General features: G+C 36.6%; 1 protein-coding gene across 2 annotated transcripts in view; it reads left to right on the top strand.

Moving 5' to 3' along the window:
- The window catches only part of LOC309629777 (uncharacterized protein), a 212,711-nt gene that overhangs the window by 13,404 nt on the left and 179,142 nt on the right, over positions 1 to 20,165 (top strand). Inside the window, exon 2 of one of the 2 annotated variants that reach the window (XR_014245212.1) lies at positions 16,391 to 20,165. The gene's annotated coding sequence lies outside the window, so the exon portion shown is untranslated. The other variant, XM_082394287.1, reaches the window with a different exon arrangement.

Raw genomic sequence — 20,165 nt, 5'->3', positions numbered from 1 at the left:
GGGTGTTCTCGTCATCATGCAACAGTAAAGAAAATGGTCCATTTCTTCACTCTCTAAGAAATATCCTTTAAGAAGGAAAGGAAAAATGTCAATGTGAGGAAGCCAGGAACAAATATTCATAATCGACAACTGAGAAAAAGACTCGAGTGTTAGCATATGCACACACATACTATATTACACCCTGGACTTCTTCAGGTTACCTCTTTAGTGCCCAAAGAGCAGTAGCCATTCTACAAAATGTATGGAATGGAGTAGAAAGGTCAAAGAGCCTCAGACTTTGATTCTTTCCCTTTCTGAGCATTGGCTTTCAACATGGACGAAGAAACAAGTCAAGTCACAGTGAGGTGAATGCACTGTCAGGAAGGGACATTGTGCAGGTTTGTTTTATTTCTTTTTTAATTGTGCAAATGACATAAGAATATGATAATGAATTTTTAAAAAGAAATATTTAAGACATAATTCCACTGTATGAATTTTTTACACGATTTTTACCTATTGACCTCACTAGCAAAATTAGTGTAGAGATACTGTTCATCTTTAGAACCTTCTTACCATGTTCCTTAAATTATCTGTGTTGTCCAGTGAATGTGACTTTTTAAAATTTCAGACTGTTTACAACAACACTAAAGTTGCATGATAATTGCCAGTTTGGCTCCTCTCAGTATCTTCAGTGACTATCAAAATGCCTGGCACATAGTAGGTGCTTATAAATGTTTGTTGAGTGACTGAGTGAAACCATAGCCTAGTGTTCAAACTACTTTCTTTTCCAAGATTCTCCTCCTGTCCCCACCCCAACCCTCCAAACTATGCTCTGTTTTTCTTTACTTAGATAGAATTGACATACCATAAAATTCACCATTTTAAAGTACGCAATTCAGTGCCTTTTCGTAAATTCTCACAGTTGTGTAGCCATCATCACCATCTCATTCCAGAATATTTTTATTCCCCCGCAAAAGAAACTCCTCCCCATTCATATCCACTCCCCATTCTCCCCTCCCTCCAGCTCCTGGCAACTATTAATCTACTTTCTGTCTCTATGGATTTGCCTAGTATGGACATTCATATAAATGGAATCATATAATATGTGGCCTTTTTTCCCCCCGGCTTCTTTCAGTTAGGGTAAAGTTTTCAAGTTTTATCCATATTTTAGCTTTTATCAGTACTTCATGCCTTTTTAATGGCTGAATAATTCCATTATAAGACTATACCACATTTTGTTTATTCATTTATTAGTTAATGGACATCTTATCCATTCATCAGTGATGGTCACTTGGGTTTTTCCACTTTTTGGCTATTGTGAATAATGCTGCTACGAAAATATGTGTACAAGGTTTCTTGAGAACATATGTTTTTATTTCTCTTGGGAAGATGCCTAGTTGTAGAATTGCTGGGTCATATGATAACTATGTTTAACTTTTTAAGGAACTGATTTTCCATAGTAGTTGCATCATTTTTCATTCCCATCAGCAGTGTATGAAATTCTTGAATCTCCACATTCACATCAAAAGTTATCTCCACTTTTTAAAAGATATTATAGCCATCATAGTGGGTATGAGGTGATATCTCACTGTAGTTTTGATTTACCTTTCTTAATGACTGACTAATGATGTTGACCATCTTTTCATGTGCTTATTGGCCATTTGCATTTCTTTTTTAAACAATATTTATCTATTTATTTATTTATTTTTGGCTGTCGGGTCTTAGTTGTGGCACACGGGATCTTTGTTGGGATCTTCATTGTGGCATGCGGGATCCTCTGCTGCAGTGCGTGGTCTTCTCTCTAGTTGTGGTGCATGGGCTCAGTAGTTGTGCCGTGTGGGCTCCCTAGTTGTGGTGCGTGGGCTCCAGAGCACATGGGCTCTGTAGTTGTGGCCTGCGGGCTCTCTAGTTGTGGCCCGTGTGCTCAGTAGTTGCAGCACACAGGCTTAGTTGCCCCGTGGCATGTGAGATCTTAGTTCCCTGACTGGGGATGGAACCTGCATCCCCTGCATTGGAAGGCGGATTCTTAACCACTGGACCACCAGGCAAGTCCGCATTTGTGTTTCTTATTTGGAGAAATGTCTATTCAAATTCTTTGCCCATTTTAAAATTGGGTTATTTGTCTTTTTACTGTTGAGTTGTAAATGCTCTTTATATATTCCAGATATTAGACCCTCATTAGATATATGATTTGCAAATAGTTTCTCCCATTCTGTAGGTTGTTTTTTCACTTTCTTTCTAAGTGTCCTTTGATGGACAAAAGTTTTTACCCATGATGAGTTCCAATTTGTTTATTTTTTCTTTGGCAGCTTATGCTTTTGGTGTCGGGTCTGAAGAACCATTGCCTAGTCCAAGGTCATGAAGATTTACACCTATGTTTTCCACCAAGAATTTTATAGTTTTAGCTCTTACATTTAGGTCTTTAATCCATTTTGAATTAATTTTTGCGTATGGCATGAGGTAGGGGTCCAGCTTCATTCTTTTGCCTGTCTACATCCAGTTGTTCCACTACTATTTGCTGAAACTATGCTTTTCTAATGCCTTCAAGGCTTTTCTCTCTGTGTCTGCTAAAATATAATTTCTCCAAGGTGGCTCTTCATTATTTAAGGCAGTAATGTGGATGAATAAGTTGTTTTAATTTTAATGGTTACACCTTTATTTTAGACTTCCCATTTATAGTGAAAACATAATTCTTTCAGTAAAAGTAATATTGATTTAAAGAAAAATATTAAGAACACCATAATATGGGTGGTACTTAGATTGACAAATACAATGACAGTAAGGTTGGGTTAAGAAAAGTATGGAAAATACTGTTTAATAAGTTGGAATTGACTAATCTTTAGATATTAGAAGTTAATATATTGTTGGAGGGCAGTAAGCTGTTAAATCTTTTCAATTGATAAGACCCACAAGTTTGGCACACAATGAATGCTCACAAACAGTGATAGACACTTCCTCATACATTATTACTGCTTTTAATTTGTACTCAGTTAACTCTCCTGAAGTCACATGGCAAGGAAAGAGCAAAGCAAGATTGTGAATCTAGGTCTCTCTTACCTCTCAGCCTCTGCGGTCTCCTCTATACCAGGCTACCTTTCACGGCTTACGTCAGATGACCCTACTCTTGAGGTAGTCAGGCCATGTGAGCGCTGGATTTCAGGCAAAGGAATAGCAGTTGGGATCCTCAGTCACCTCTAAACACTGTTGAGACAGCTGTTTGACCCTCCTCTTCCCTTCCTCTTTAATCATTCTCTCCCTTCTCTCTCTCTTTTTCCTGTTTTTTCTTCTGAACAATAACTAAGAATGAACATTTTATTATCTCGTGCATGTGTGTAGTTACTTCTCGTTTACCAAGATTCACGTTTGAAATAGAGCTACAGTGATTAAAAATTACATGTTCATTGTTTTCATGAGTTATTACAAAAAGTATATAATCTCAGGTTCTGACACTTCACTTTAGTTTTGTAAAATTAATCTTGAATCCATTTATTCCTTTTCTTCTTGCCTTCTTCCTCCTTCCTTTCCTTCCTTCCTTCTTTCCTTCCTTCCATCTAAAGCACTAAGAAATCTGGAATATTAATATAAAGAAGAAGAACAACTTCTCTGTTATTTCTCCTTATCCTGAGAGACAATGAGAAGGTACATTGGCTTTTGAGTTTAAATCCTGGGACACTCCACTAATTATTAAATTTTTCTGAGTTTTTTTCCTCATAAAATGGAAGCCATAAAATCTACCTCATAGGATTATTCTGCAAATTAAATGAGATATATTTATAGTGTCTAGTCATATCCTAGGTTACCCAACAAATGCAACCATTATTAATTTTTTGCATATTATATTATCATTAATGTTATTAAACCAGAAATTACGGCAAAAATCAGAGTGCTTAGGAATCCATACATGATGAAAAACACTGGTGTTCTGTTGGTTGTTAAGTGGCTCCTTCTACAGATAGTTAGAGACTCTTGGATGTAGCAGAAACACCCGGCTAGTATTCAAAGTGTATAGATATTGGAAGTGTGCTTATGGCTCTCAAAAGATGCTATTTTGTCCTTTTATTGTCAAACATGATACTAATTAAGTCTGTTGGCAACACTTACTTATATTTTTAATAACCAGAGGTATATTAGCTAAAATAAAAGTGAAGAGTCATGATTCTTGACTGTTTCCAAAAATACCCTGATGGATTGTACACATTGTCTTTATATTAAGTAATATACACTATGCAGGATTTGTAATTATATTTCTATAGAAGAATTCTAAAGGATTTTGCAAACCATGATCCTCTGAGCATATAGAGAGAAGTTGTAAGTATTGTTTTGTCACCAGAACCTGCCTTGCTGTATGCTATTAGGTTGATGTAAAATGTACTAATGAAATTTTCAAACATTTTGGTCTGGTCTGGTACACAGTAAGTTAATACATTTTATATTGCTAGCTTGCACATATACATTCTTAAGAACAACAAAACGGTCCATCTTTGCCATGTGCAATGTTCTATATTTTTTGATCTGGTCTCTTCTATTTCATTAACTAATGTCACTAAATTGGTTTTACAACCCACTAAAATGTTGCAACCTGCAGTTTGATAAACACTTCATTTCAAGAAGTAAACACTTTGCTTTTGAATTCCTTCCGGAATCAAACCAAGGAATTGTTTGAAACACCTAGAAAAATCTTATGAAGATTTATGAACTTTTTAAAGTATTTTCCATTTTCATGCCAGATCATTCTTTTTGGTAACATGCCCCTCCTCCTTTCACATTGGTTAAAGTTACTTTTGTTTAAAATAAGAATACAGAAGCACTCAAATGCATCATGGAATTGTATTGCATTCCCTTTAAGTACAGTAAAAGATAATTCTACTGAATCTATATTATGCTCTTTCATTTTTGCCTTCATGGTTTCTATTAATTTTCCTGCATTTGATAAGGTTTGCATTTCATATGAAGTTCTTCTTAACGAACGATTTGTATTGAATGTCATATTTTAAATGTAAAAAAGAGTATATTATCACAATGAAAAGGAAGCATGTTGAATAAAAGAGCAGATGGACAGAGCCTGATTGATGTTCGGAAGTTATTTTTGCTGTGAACTCCCGTCAGCCTAGAAATCATAAAATAGAAAGGAAGCTTGGTTCAGCTCACACGCCCTTAGGGGATGTATGGAAAAGGATTTAAAATTCTGATAGAGTAACTTCAAAAATGTAGCAGCTGAAATAATTTATTTCACTACAGAGCAACCAACTGAAGTTTTACATTGAAATTATTCTTTTTGAACTTGCACATTGTAGCAGGACGGCTCAGTGGTCTCTGCACCTCTGTGCTAAGGATGCCGGGCGGCACAGCTCTGCCTTCCTGACCCAAACCAAAGAGCAGCGGCTGCTCTGGTCCCTCCTGCACCTTCTCACTGATCATTCCCTGAATAATGGGCTAAAACAACCCAAAGTCCATGATTTCAAAAAAAAAAAGGTGAAGAGGAGGAGGCTGAGGGTAATGGAGAAGTTTTTCTTTTCTTCCTTAGGAAAAGTTTCCAAAGGTTAGTTTTGGGCATTGTGTGAAAGCAATAGAAAAAGTACTGGGCATTTTTATCCGTAATGACTACCACATTCAGTTAGCTACAATTGTGACATTTGATCTGGGTGATCCTTCAGATCATCTTAGAAGAAGAAATAGAAAAGTAATGAACCAGGCAAGGGCCACCGCTAGTTTTTGATACATGACATTCTCTGTGCTCTTTATCAAGCTACGCCCGGACAGCTCCATGCGTCTCTTTGTTCTGAGTGACATTGAGATGATGACCACCAAGGAAAAAGCAGCTCTGTCACCTCTGGACAGTGTTTCCCAACCTGACCCTATCTATGATGGTTGCATGCTTCATCTCATCTAACTAAGAATATACAGAAAAATGACAGTGATGAGACCAATAAACTATAAATGAACGTCCACTGAATTAATCAAAAGCAACACATACATTTGATAAAGAGTGTATTTCTATGTATATGTATGAGAGTGTATGACCTATCATGTATTCAAGCTACACAAAAATTTACCCATAAGAATTCCCAGACTCTGTAATCACTCAACATATCTACAGTGGTCTGAAACTCACAAGTTGAAAACCATTGCTCTAAAATTTTAGAGATCACTGTCAATCAGGTGAGGAAAATGCAGCCCAAAGGGATCCCTGAATTAATCATTTAAATGGTCAGACACTAAACAATAAAAATAAAAGGAGGATGAATCAAAAATGTATTATCTAATTTGCCTTTATTGAAAACCATACCTGAGACAAATAGAGGAAGCCCAAAAGGATGGAAAATTATGTTTTTTTTTTAGATAAACATTTCCCTGGAATATACAGATTTTATTTTTTCAGATGAAATCCCGCTATCTTACTTTGATGTAAAGAAACATCAGAAGATATACTGCTGCTATGAATAATATTTATAATTTTAATAACTTTCTATGCTAATTACCTACATATGTGATTTATTATTAACAATTGCTAAGGTAGATAATTGGGACCAAAACAAACAAAAAAGACACAATGACAACAACATCAACAAAACCAAGTCTTTACATCCATTTCTGGCAAAAGTGAAAGAATTAGAATTATTTTTTAATAAGTAGAATTATTTTCAATTTATGTTATTGAGTTTTTAGTTTGTTTTTATTTAAAGAGAAAATGTTTGCATTCTAAAAAACAGTATTATGGTCAGATACAGAGCTTGAAACCTGGGAAAATTCCGCTTTGAGGCAGATGTTAATATTGAGTCACTTCCTGGTTCATAGTTAATGAGCATTTATCTAATGTTGAATAGAGATAGTCAACTGAAAAGCAATCTCTAGTTAATAAGCTTTTACAATTGAGGGTAACTTTTGTCCCCCCACCGATGAATAGCTGGATTGCATTCTATGCTAATGAAACTGTTCTTCAGTGGAGCATACAGTGATTTTCATAATTCTAGTCCTGGCTGGGATGTTGGGAAAATGGTACATAGCCAGAATAATTAAAATGGGATTTAAAGCCATATTTTGGAAGGCTTCTGTTTTTCAAGATGGTTGTTTGTGAGTGCTGTTACTTCTGAAGTCTCAAAAATTTCAGACCTGAGAGTAAATTTGGTGTTGAGGGAAGTTGTGAGTTTTGATTCAGATTCCAAATTTGCTACTACTGGCTCTGTGATCTTGACCAGTTTGCTTAATAATGTGATATATACCTTGAAGGGTTGTTAAGGAAGTTCTATATCATATCTAAAGTACTTGTCATGCTGTATTCAATAAATCATAGCTGCTATAATTACTATCACTAGCACTGCTACCAGTATAATTCACAGAGTGATTATTATTATTCCTGTATTATTTAGCAGTTGATCCTTTAAAATATACTGAAAGTAAACTCCTTTCTAATGAAGGTGTCAAGTTAAATATATCCAATACAAAGTAAACAAATGAAACTTTGAATTCATTGGTATGATGAATGGTTAATTATGAAATTTGGAAATGCTGAATATAGTAAGCTGCCTCAACAGAACAGATGAAATTCTAGAGGGACCCAGATCACCACATACATGAGTTGTTTGGTCACCTTTAGGACCTGCCCTTTTTTAAATGAATATTGCTCCTTGGGCAATCGTATACAAGGTTGTAAAATGTGTGTACATCCCTCTGAATGCCCCAGCATCCCAACCAGGGCTTCTTTCTTAATATTGTCTGGACTGCAGTATTGATTTTTCCAAGCATAATCCAACCCACAATACCCTTCCCGCTGGAAGAATAAAGTGTTTATTTTATACTGAGAAAAGAGCAGGGTGGATGGAAGCTTTGTATGGAAAAAACAAAAGAAGGAAAAGCTTAAGACACAGATAACTTGGATGTGGTAGCGGTAGGTCTCTCCACAAGATGGCACTCATTCTCCCTCCTTTATTATTTTTTCAATAGACAAAAATAAATCTGTCACTTATTTTCCACAGTCATAGAACAAATGTATTGTTGGTTTATGAATCAAATGGAGCTGGTTTCATGTAGTTTAAAAACATCCTATCATGTTTCTTATTCTTAGTAGGAATAAGTATAATTTTACCTCCTCTAAGGCTCTATTTGAATGTGAATACTGCTAATACTTAGGAGGACATACTTACCCCCACTCCCACTCCCAAATGTAACAAAACTCATATTAACCTTCTAAAAATTTTTCTGCTAAAATCTCTATGGAGTATAAACTATTAAAAACACAATTGAAAAATCAAAGGCACAAACTTCCAGTTATAAGATAAATAAGTACTAGGGATGTAATGTATGTGTTAAATATAATGAACACTGCTGAATGTTATATATGAAAGTTGTTGAGAGTAAATCCTAAGAGTTTTCATCTCAAGGAAAATTTTTTTTTTCTATTTCTTTCTTTTCTATTTCTTTAATTTTGTACCTATATGAGATGATGGATGTTCACTAAACTATCACTAATCATAATCATTTCATGATGTATATAAATCAAATCATTATGCTGTTCACCTTAAACTTATACAGTGCTGTATGTAAATTATATCTCAATAAAACTGGAATAAAAAATAAATAAAATACAACTGAAGACTAAAAATAATCAGAATCCCCTCTCTTTTTGTTCTTCTTATTATCATTTAAAAATTTAACTGGATGTACCTTTCCATTTGAAAGAAAATCCCTGATACCTCCATCTGAACATGAGTCAGAAGCATATTTACCTCCAAAGACCCTTGGGTCTCCTCACTCTTTTTAGTGATGGGAAATGTCACAAGTATATTCTTGTCACTTTAACTTCCACTGGAGTCTGTGCAATCATTCAGTTTTTCTTAAAACAGAAGAAAAACTGATTCATTAAATTTTTTTAAGATCAAATGCAAAGTAATACATGTTACTTCTTAAAACATTAAAGAAAAAATGTTATGCTGTCAGTTTCCTTAAAAATAGGCTTTGAATGATAAATGGTAAGTAAATAAATAAAAGGGAATTTAATGGGACAATTTCATGCTTCTATCTTTTAGTACTTGCATCAGATTTTCTTTCAAAAGGTTTAGAAGGTATGGAATGTATGTGGGTAAAATTATAGCTTACTTGATTTGTTAATGTGATGATAATGAGTCCCTACTGAGAAGCTCTTTTTCTTACATAGTTTTCAGTGTCTAGATTTTTTTTTTTTTTGGTAGACTTTAGAGTAGTTTATGGTGACTATACGACAAATCGCTGAAGGTTAGAGTAAATTCTTTCCTGCCTTGATCATAACAACTATTATCATGGAGTCTTTGCCTCACTTTTTAGGGTGCCAACCCTGTTGGAAGCTGATACTTCAGAATGCTTTGCCACCACATAGCGAAAGTCACACTTTGAAAGAAGGCAGAAAAATCCCGAGAGGGTTCTAAGAAGAGAAAGATATTACAGAGAGGAAACTGAGACTTATATCAGAATGTTCAAGGGAAAACAAAGCTAAAGCTTGAATGATTTTAATAAAGATAATAGATAGCGCTATACTTGTTGTATAGGCTAGACACTAAACTAAGCCCTTCCTATTTATTAACGCATTCACACTCCCAGCGTTCCTAATGTGACCAAAATCACTACCCACCCTGTTAATAGACAGGATGGCTGAGAACTAGAAAGGATGAATGGCTTGGGTTTGGAGGTAGGATTTAAATCCAGTTCTGACTTATTCCAAAGCCTATGACTTTAACCAATAGACATTCCTGACTCACTGACTTTTAGGGGCATAGAATGTTAGAATTTGACTACTGGCTTTAAACATAAGTAATATTTTTATATAAGTGTAGATCAGTTGTTCCACCCTTTCAAATTTTAAGAGAAAGTACGCTTTCAAGGAACTCGAGAGCTTTTGATGTGATGCCTGGAGGAAGTTCTTGATCCTCAGGGTGTTGAAACAGTGAACGAACTAAGAAAGTGGCTGTGTGGATCTGAATGAGAGATCTTCAAGAAGCAAGTGGTCATAACCACTTTCCTAGTCGTACGGGTCAATCTTCTAAAGAATGTAAAGAAAGGCACAGGTACCTCCTTTTAGAGATTTTTATTATGATTGTAAATGCCTTTGTGTGAAATATATTTCATACATATTGAACTCAGTCAACATCATTCTTCATTCACGTTTCACCTCTGTCAGTATAAAGCCCCAGACCTTTAAGTAGTTGGCATGACCTGACATGATCACTTTTCTTGTTAATCACTTTTTCGCATTCTCATCAATCTAGGCACACCGTCTACTTCCATTTGTGATAACTACGTGGAAGTCTCTTCCGTGCTTTAGTTTATCTAGCTATTCATAAACTGTGGGACATGTAGATGTTCTTCCCCTGCTTGTTGCTATTTTTGAGTGAGCATGTGTTGTTCCTTTTGGCTGGAGTAGGAAGAGGGATGGGGGTTTAAGAGATACGTGCAGGTTTCTTTGAAGTAAAGTTCCCAAAGTGCAATTATTCAAAAGATGTTAATAGATTTTTCACTCTTGTTAAATATTTCCAGATAGCTTTTTAGAGAGAACAAACACATTTTTAATGACTTCAGCCACCTCTAGATCCTAAATTCCAGACTCAAATTCTGAATACGTGAGCTTTTCTCAGTTTTCCAAACTGGTAAAATAAGTGAGTGCAGCTGGCCAGGTGTTTGTCCACAGAGGGTGCTGAGGAGAAACAACCTGAAAGGCACAGCCCCCATCTAGAAGGGGCAGCGTCCTCTACTCAGCATTGCCTGGATGTTGTCTTGTGAGAAGATAATTCCGGCGTTGGTATAGAACTTCAAAAATATACGGAGACTCTAGAAATCCAGGTTTTAGAGGAGATCTCACAACTTTTAAGCATTGGCAAAACAGTGGAAGTATTTTTGAAAACTGTGAGGAAAAAAATGTTTCTGGTCTGATGCAGCCCATTGACTGTCCTCCAGTTGGTGACCCTGAGGTATACATTCTAATTCCCTCAAGTCCCACATTGAGCTTTGTCATTTTTAAATTTTATTTGCCATGTCAGTAGGTATGCAAAGATACCTTAGTGTTATTTTAGTTATCATTTTTAATTGTTTGTAAGGCTGTGTTTCCCCCCCCACCTTATGATAGTCCTCTATCTCATTATTCATGTGAAATTTTGTATATCTCCTTTATTTGTGAGGCGCTGTCTGGGTACTGATTTGTATAACAGGTCAGTCCTTTATACACACACAAATGTGTGTGTGTATGATAGTATGTTTTAATCAGATATATTTATTGCATGGTCTCATTATGTTGCTTCTTTTTTTTTCTTTAACTTCTTTATTGGAGTATAATTGCTTTACAATGGTATGTTAGTTTCTGCTTTATAACAAAGTGAATCAGCTGTATGTATACATATATCCCCATATCCCCCCCCCCATCTCACGTCTCCCTCCCACCCTCCCTATCCCACCCCTCTAGGTAGTCACAAAGCACCAAGCTGATCTCCCTGTGCTATGGGGCTGCTTCCCACTAGCTATCTATTTTATATTTGGTAGTGTATATATGTCCATGCCACTCTCTCACTTCATCCCAGCTTACCCTTCCCCCTCCCCATGTCCTCAAGTCCATTCTCTACGTCTGCGTCTTTATTCCTGTCCTGCCCCTAGGTTCTTCAGAACCATTTTTCTTTTCTTTTTTTTTAGATTCCATATATATGTGTTAGCATATGGTATTTTTTTTTCTCTTTCTGACTTCACTCTGTATGACAGACTCTAGGTCCATCCACCTCACTGTAAATAACTCAATTTCAGTTCTTTTTATGGCTGAGTAATATTCCATATATATGTGTTAGCATATGGTATTTTTTTTTCTCTTTCTGACTTCACTCTGTATGACAGACTCTAGGTCCATCCACCTCACTGTAAATAACTCAATTTCATTTCTTTTTATGGCTGAGTAATATTCCATTGTATATATGTGCCACATCTTCTTTATCCATTCATCTGTCGATGGACACTTAGGTTGCTTCCATGTCCTGGCTATTGTAAATAGAGCTGCAATGAACATTGTGGTACATGACTCTTTTTGAATTATGGTTTTCTCCTGGTATATGCCCAGTAGTGGGATTGCTGGGTCATATGGTAGTTCTATTTTTAGTTTTTTAAGGAACCTCCATATTGTTCTCCATAGTGGCTGTATCAATTTACATTCCCACCAACAGTGCAAGAGGGTTCCCTTTTCTCCACACCCTCTCCAGCATTTATTGTTTGTAGATTTTTTGATGATGGCCATTCTGGCTGGTGTGAGGTGATACCTCATTGTAGTTTTGATTTGCATTTCTCTAATGATTAGTGATGTTGAGCATCCTTTCATGTGTTTGTTGGCAATCTGTATATCTTCCTTGGAGAAATGTCTGTTTACGTCTTCTGCCCATTTTTGGATTCGGTTATTTGTTTTTTTGATATTGAGCTGCATGAGCTACTTGTAAATTTTGGAGATTAATCCTTTGTCAGTTGCTTCATATGCAAATATTTTCTCCCATTCTGAGGGCTGTCTTTTCGTCTTGTTTACAGTTTCCTTTGCTGTGCAAAAGTTTTTAAGTTTCATTAGGTCCCATTTGTTTATTTTTGTTTTTATTTCCATTTCTCTAGGAGGTGGGTCAAAAAGGATCTTGCTGTGATTTATGTCATATAGTGTTCTGCCTATGTTTTCCTCTAAGAGTTTTACAGTGTCTGGCCTTACACTTAGGTCTTTAGTCCATTTTGAGTTTATTTTTGTGTATGGTGTTAGGGAGTGTTCTAATTTCATTCTTTTACATGTAGCTGTCCAGTTTTCCCAGCACCACTTATTGAAGAGACTATCTTTTCTCCATTGTATATTCTTGCCTTCTTTATCAAAAATAAGGTGACCATATGTGCATGGGATTATAGTTCAGATGCTTTAGTTTTACATATCTGTGCTCATCCATTTTGCCTCTGACAAGATTCTAATAGACTCCATTTTTTCAGTATCAGGGGTTTATCTCTTCTCCATAGCTGGAGAGGAACTGTGTTTTTTTTCTCCTAGTTTTCAAAAAAATGTTAAACTCTGACTCACCTGCAACTAATACACTGTGTGATATGAGAAATGACTCTAAGATAATTTTTTTTCTATACCAATATCACACTGGCCCAATACTATTTATTAAATAGTAATTTTTTTCTCTATTGTTAGGGATTCTTATAATCATTTGAATTGATTTTATCAATCTCGGTTGTACTTCATCAGTCTGTTTTTTGGGGGTTTTGAACTGTTTCTTAATATGTAATTATGGCTTTGTGATTTTAATCTCTGATAGAATAAATCATGCAGAGGCATATCAAATAATTTTATTCTTTGGACAAAATGATCTTTTCATGTCCTCTAATGTTTCCTTCTTCCAAAAAAAAAAAAAAAGGTGTGTTAACTTCTAAAGCCAACTAATATGGTCAAGGAGAGTTAAATGTTATGAGCTGAGAATGAATGACAGATTATTTAGGGTAACACATTATACCAAGTGAGTTTTATCAGCTGATGCAATGGTGTGATTGACAGTTTTCACTGAATCATTTTATGTATCTATGAAATTAGGAAATGAAATCGATGGTCTCTGAGTTTCCTTAGAATGCCAGAAATCCCGTGACTTTTTTTCCTAAAATAACTGTAATCATTTCGACGAGTCCAGTGTCTGACAACATATAGGCTTTGTGATGGGAAGATGAGCTGAGACATTGTCTCCTCTGGGAAACTGTCCCTAACTTCCACTACAAGCCCCATGCTCAAATCTCCTGCAGCCTCTCCTCCTCTGGACCCCCTTGGCACCCTGCACATGTTACTGCACAGACCCTGGAACAACACAGTGGAAGAAAAATAATTTCTTAAATGAATTCAGTCCAGGCAAGGCCTGTGGAGTGACCTTCACTGTTACAATACTTTCCCTTGTGGGTGGAAGCAAGAATAATTTTCCAAACCTGGAAAGTTGGAGGTTCTGGCATCACAGGAATCTGCCTGAGCTACTTTCAGGAGGCAGCTTCATCCTGGCTGTGGCTCAGATGTTTGAGATGGGAGTGAAAGCTAAAATGAGAACTGAAGTACCTGATATCCACCGTGACAAGATGAACATATGTGGATGCTTTAATCTCTCTTCTTAGTCCAGGAGGAACAGCAGGACCTGTATAGACATACAGAATTAGAAACTTAGAATATTTTGGGTCTCTATCCAAAAATCCATAAAGGATACACTAAAGTTGAAAACTTAAAGCCATTGCATCTTTGCCCTGTAATTTATTGTTCACTGCCCGTGATAAAGTGGTTATTCCTGTTACAAGAGCACGCGGTGCTGAGACTCTGGAAACTATATTTATCTAGACAATGATAATATATAACATAGCACATAGAAATGAAGATTTCCCATCTAGCATGTTTTCTGATTACATCTTAAAGAAGATCATTTTGGTAAATATATCTAAAATGAAGGTGGGGATATTTTACAGCTGTAAACCATCCTTGCATAGCAGGGATGTAGTCCATTAATTCTCAGAGCTCCAGGCAAGGCTGACAATTCATAAGTGGTAAATCCGGAGAGTTATGAAGATATTAAATCTCACATCTGGTGAGAAAATGTGTTATTTCACTGGGTTGATTGATGGACACTTTCCCATTACAGTGTAATTTGGGAAATCGCACTGTTAATTGCTAGGGTTTTAGTAAAGCTCTGTAGTTCAATTCCAATTACTTTAGTTTTGAAAAACAGAACAGCTGGATGGTAAAACTGCCTGGAGCTGTCACCGAGGGAGGGCACAAGCCAGCAACCTGACCTCTGCCATTCCTGACTTGGATTTTCTACAGAACTGTTGGGTAGTGAAATCGCAGGCTCCTGGTATTAGATCTCCTTGCCACGTGCTTTCTTCTGGCTCAGGAGCAGGTCTGTTTGCTTACCGCTCAGGTGATCACCACCCCATAATCTGGAGCCCTCCCATTATTACTCATTTGCCTCCCTCTTCACAGGGGAGAGATGAGAAAAGTTAAATCCCATCACTTCCTGATCCCTCACTGCAAGGTGATGGCTTCCTTGCTTTAGAGCCAAGTGAAGTTTTCAACCTCCCCCTCAGAGATTTATTTTGCTGTCATATTGACCTTTCAAGTCTCTGTCTATGGGGCAAATTACATGTCTGCACACATGACCTCGTTGTCTCTGTCTAAATATAGAAAGAACAACTCCAGTTGTGGTTTGGAAATGACCTGGTACCAGCAGTTAACTGTAATCAAATTGGGCGATTCAGCGCTCACTCCCCACATCTACCAGGCTTACTGACTGAGCCAGATGCGGATCAGATGCTTTTTTGGTTAATGTACTCTGGGCTCCAGGAGGCTCTTCCTTGCTTGGTGCAGCTGGGAATATATAAGGGGCTTTCTTCAGGAGTTTCAGGATTTACGGGCCATAATGAAATGAAGGCATGGCAACTCTGAAAATATCTCGATGAGGACAAAAGTTGGGGAAGGGTTTCAAGGAGAAATATTTGTGAAGAGAAGGAAAGTTTTGTTGTGCAGATGGGAAATTTAGAAAAAACAGTGTCTTGCCTTTCTAGAATCTCTTCTTACTTTTCAATATATATTTTTGATACTGTAAATTCAGACTAAATTTTTTTTAATGCCCTGTTAAATTAATGCTCTTGAAATATGTGTTCAGTATATTTTGACAGGGCAAGCTGAAAGGCAGGGGCTGCAGAGGAATCTTTCCTCTCTGGAAGCTGTCCTGAGCAGTGTACTCTGGCCCCAGGACTACATGATACTCAGCTAAACAAATACCTGCTCCAACTACTATTACTCTTTGGGGAATCCTTTCTGGGAACCTTACTCCCCCTCCTTCCCTCAGAGGCTTGCAGTACGGTGACTATATATCTCTGTGGTCTGTGCCTTGTTCTAACACAATTATTAACACCCCCTTTAACTCTCAAAAGAATCTGAAATAGGATAATAGATTATATAGTCACCCTGCTCATCAATGTATGTCTTTTGAACCACAAACAGTATTGAACCTGAAAGAAAATCTGATAAGTAAAAATTTCTCAGTCTCCCTCGATTGCCCTGTCCTGTTCTTTACCTTTGTAGACAGATACCCCAGGGAGTGACCCATCCCTCACTCAAGCCACTCATAAAATCCCCAAGTCATGGAAATTTATGTTTAGTGGAACCCTTAAAACAAATAAGTAAAAATCCTCACTGCAAATTAAAGGGATTGACTACTTTCAAAAGCCAAGACTTAATGGTATTCATAAACGTTCGTTGTTGTCATTTGTCATTATTTTTTTACTTTGTATTTTGTATCAGTGGCAAACCTGTCACTTCTGACATCTTGAAACACTACCTTTCTAAGCTGTTGAATTATCTCCTCTAACTCTTTTCTTCCTTACACTTAACAGGCCCATTACTTTTACTCTTCTCTTGTAGGTCCTCTTTTCTACCTTCTCACCCCTGGGTGTCTGTCCTGTTGCCTTTCCAGCTAGCATCTGGCTCATTTCTTTTCTGAAGACTGGACAGAGCTTTTGAACAAGGTGTGTCTGGTGGTGAGCAGAGGTAAGATTGTTTATGTGTACCTTTTTGAGGGAGCCCAAACACTGCCAGCTGCATTCCTAATGTGCATTTTATCAGTGGAGACTTGACTCTTCATTATACCCCTCCAAAGCCATTTCTTGACAGTATGGATTTTACTATCTTGTTTAAGTGTATGCACTAGATATTTTTCTTCATTGAAATTAATTTACAGTCAGCCTTCTGTATCCAGTTTCTGCATCTGTGGGTTCAACCAACCACAAATCAAAAATATATGGAAAAAAAATTCCAGACAGTTTGAAAAAGCAAAACTTGAATTTGCTGCACACTGGCAACTATTTACATAGCATTTACATTTGTATCAGGTATTATAAGTACTCTAGATGATTTAAAGTAGACTGGAGGATGTACACAGATTATATGCAGATACTATGCCATTTTATATAAGGGACTTGAGCATCCACAGATTTTGGCATCTGTAGGGGAATTGGAACCAATCCCCTGTAAATACTGAGAGACGAGTGTACTTATACCCCTAATAATCAGGGCCATTTATTTAGATTCTAGTTTGTACTGTCAACCAAACTAATAATGCAGGAGGCTGCAAGTAAAAAAATGGTTTATTTGGGGTTTTAAGAATTGCAATTCGAGAGACCCACGTTCTGGTAACCTGAAAGAGTGCTTTGAGGAAGGGAAAGAGTCAGAGGCTTATAAAGACAGAAACCCACTAGGCTGTTAAAAGTTGCCTGGTGAGTATTGTGATTAACTTTGATGCTAGTCAGAAAATATTTGCCCGTAAGGAATCATGAGTTATTTTAGGATAAGGGCCTGATAAGTATCTTGAATTTCTGGTGGGTGTTCTGGATGACTTCATCAGGTCAATAGGTTGGATTCCATTTAGGCTGAGATGGTGCGTAAGTCACACTTCCTTATTGGCCGCTTGGCTCCATTGAAGAGAGCTCTCTTAGCAATACCAACTCCATTTTGATTTTCCTTTCACAGTACACAATCTTGATCTTCCAGAAAGTGCCCAAGATTCAGTTATATTTCATTCCCTTCCTTTCCAAAACTGCTATTATGCAGAAAATTGGTTTTTTTTTAAATTTTAGTAATTTAGTTATTCATAGTTCTGTAATCATTTCCCATGTGTGATTTCTGTCTCTCTGGCTATATTTAAAGCATACTGGCTAGTAGAAACCATGTCTTCATGCACTTTTCAGATCTCTTACAGAACTGAGGTGAATATCAAGTAAATGAAAAATTTGCATTGGTCACCTTGACAGGTCCTTGACCAAAGATGTCAGTACCATTCTTGAATATAGGAACTGTTTCAGTCAGGGCTCTTTGAAAGCATCAGAAACCACTTCTAACTTACTTAAGTAAAAGTGAGAATGTTGCTGGGATCTATTGAAAGGTTATGGGGGTTGCCCAGAAAATTGAAGGAACAACAGAAAACCTAGTCTTAGAAACAGTTGGACTTATAGGAGACCTAACGTTCCAAATCATTGTTATTAAGAAGAAAATTCTTTGGTCTTCGTGTTTTTTGGTTCAAGATTCAAGTTCTAGAACTGAACTTGAACTAAGGTCTTATATTCATTTTTTGAACAAGGGAAGGTGAGCATCTGGATCACTGTTACCTTCATGACTGGGACCAATGAGTAGATAAAGACTTCAAAAAGCCCTACCTCTAAAGCCCTCCTCTTTCTGTATGCTACTTCAGACTCCACACATCTAAAGGTACAATGATAGCATTACCAGCCCATTGAGTGTCCTCTGAATCCATCCCACTGTTGTTTCTTTTACATTTCTTACCCAAGCAAACATGCATGTAGCTCTACTACTCTATCATGCATTTATTTATAGATCATCCTATGGCTTTCCTGCATTTAGAGGTTTTATTGTAAGCTTTTATATCTCTGTGGCCTCTACTGGATTTCTATGCAGGTTAAGGGAGTGAATGGCAATGCAAAGTTGCTAGGTTTGATAGAATGCTATTAAGCAGGGAAATTTATGCATGATTTGAAAATTCTAAGTTATAACAATTTTATATTCCCTTTAGTCATATGCTCAAAGTAATGTGCTGTCCTATTATTCTTCTCAGCTAAATTTTTAAATTGAAATTTCTTGAAATGGGTGAAGTTGTTAAAAAAAATTGCTTTCACTATGTTTTCTATATTACCTCTTCTCAGATAAGATCAACCTCCTCATTCCTAAAAATTAGAAGTTTCTACAGAATGCTAGTAAATAGAGTATATATAGTCGAAGGTAGCCTCTTGGTGAACAATAAAGAGACGGGGTGATAGACTCTGAAATTATTATGTCCTATACAGTAACATTATTTTTTCTTTGCACCATCAAGATATTGTGCTAGATATAAAAATTGCTTTTATTAATTTGTGTCATATTATGATGCATCATTCATATTTTAGTTATTAATTAATATTTAATATTTCATTGTAAAATTGTCAACTTATCATTAATAATTAAAATAATTTCTGTATTTTAAATCATGATTGAATTATATTATAGCATGCTGCCTTTTTTTTTTTTTGGTAAGACTTGGCTGATTTTTTTAAAAGAAAGCCTATAGGAAAAAAGCTAATACTAACTTTTGTTTGTAGTATAATTATGATATTTTGAAGTACTTTTATATCTGTTACTTAATATTTTGGTCATAATTGTGATATGAGAATGACGGGTGATTAAGGATGGGGGTTTGAGTGTCATGGTACCAGTCAACATGGAGATGGAAAACAACCATGTGAATAATCAATTAATCATACTACATAATGGAGCCCCAATAAAATCTCTGAACAGTGAGACTTGGGTGAGCTTCCTTTGTTGGCAACTCTATGTATATTGTCATGCATCACTGCCAGGAGAGTAACATGGAGAGAAGACAGTGGGAGCCCCATGTTTGGTACTTCCCTGGACTCCACCCTATCTGCTTCCTCTCTTGACTGGTGTTCATCTGTATCCTTCCCTGTAATAAACTGTAACTGTGAGTATAGCAGCTTTCAGGGAGTTCTGAGAGTCCTTCTAGAGAAATAATGAGACTGAAAGTGGTTTTGGAATACCCCAAACTTCCAGTTAGTGTCAGAAGTGACGGCAGATTTGGAGACTGTGTCCTCTAATTTTGCAGTTGTCTGAACTCCCAAGAAACTGGCCTAAACTCTCACAATAAGGTACTGATCCATTGGATTTTGAATGAATATAATATTGAAATTCTGAAGTTATTAATTTTCTTATTCTAGCCTATCATGTCAGTTATTTTATAAAAGAAACTAATTATGGATGCAATTTGGCATATTTATGCCAGACTTCACTCCTAAATTAATTATTTTCCAAGTTTATTAGGACCATATCAGTTCAACTACTGGTTGGTTATGTTTTTTGTTTCTTTGTTTTTTAAAAAATATTTATTTATTTATTTGGTTGCACCGGCTCTTAGTTACAGCAGGTGGACTCCTTAGTTGCGGCAGGTGGGCTCCTTAGTTGCAGATTGCAGGCTCCTTAGTTGTGGCATGCGAACTCTTAGTTGCAGCATGCATGTGGGATCTAGTTCCCTGACCAGGGATCGAACCTAGGCCCCCTGCATTGGGAGCGTGGAGTCTTATCCACTGTGCCACCAGCGAAGCCCCTGTTTGGTTGTTGAATGCCTACTATATGTGAG

The sequence above is a fragment of the Balaenoptera borealis genome, assembly GCF_965194805.1.
Source record: "Balaenoptera borealis genome assembly, chromosome: 5".
In the NCBI taxonomy this organism is placed as follows: Eukaryota; Metazoa; Chordata; class Mammalia; order Artiodactyla; family Balaenopteridae; genus Balaenoptera; species Balaenoptera borealis.
Note: the sequence above shows the minus strand (reverse complement) of the source record. Positions and strands in the feature narration are given on the sequence as shown.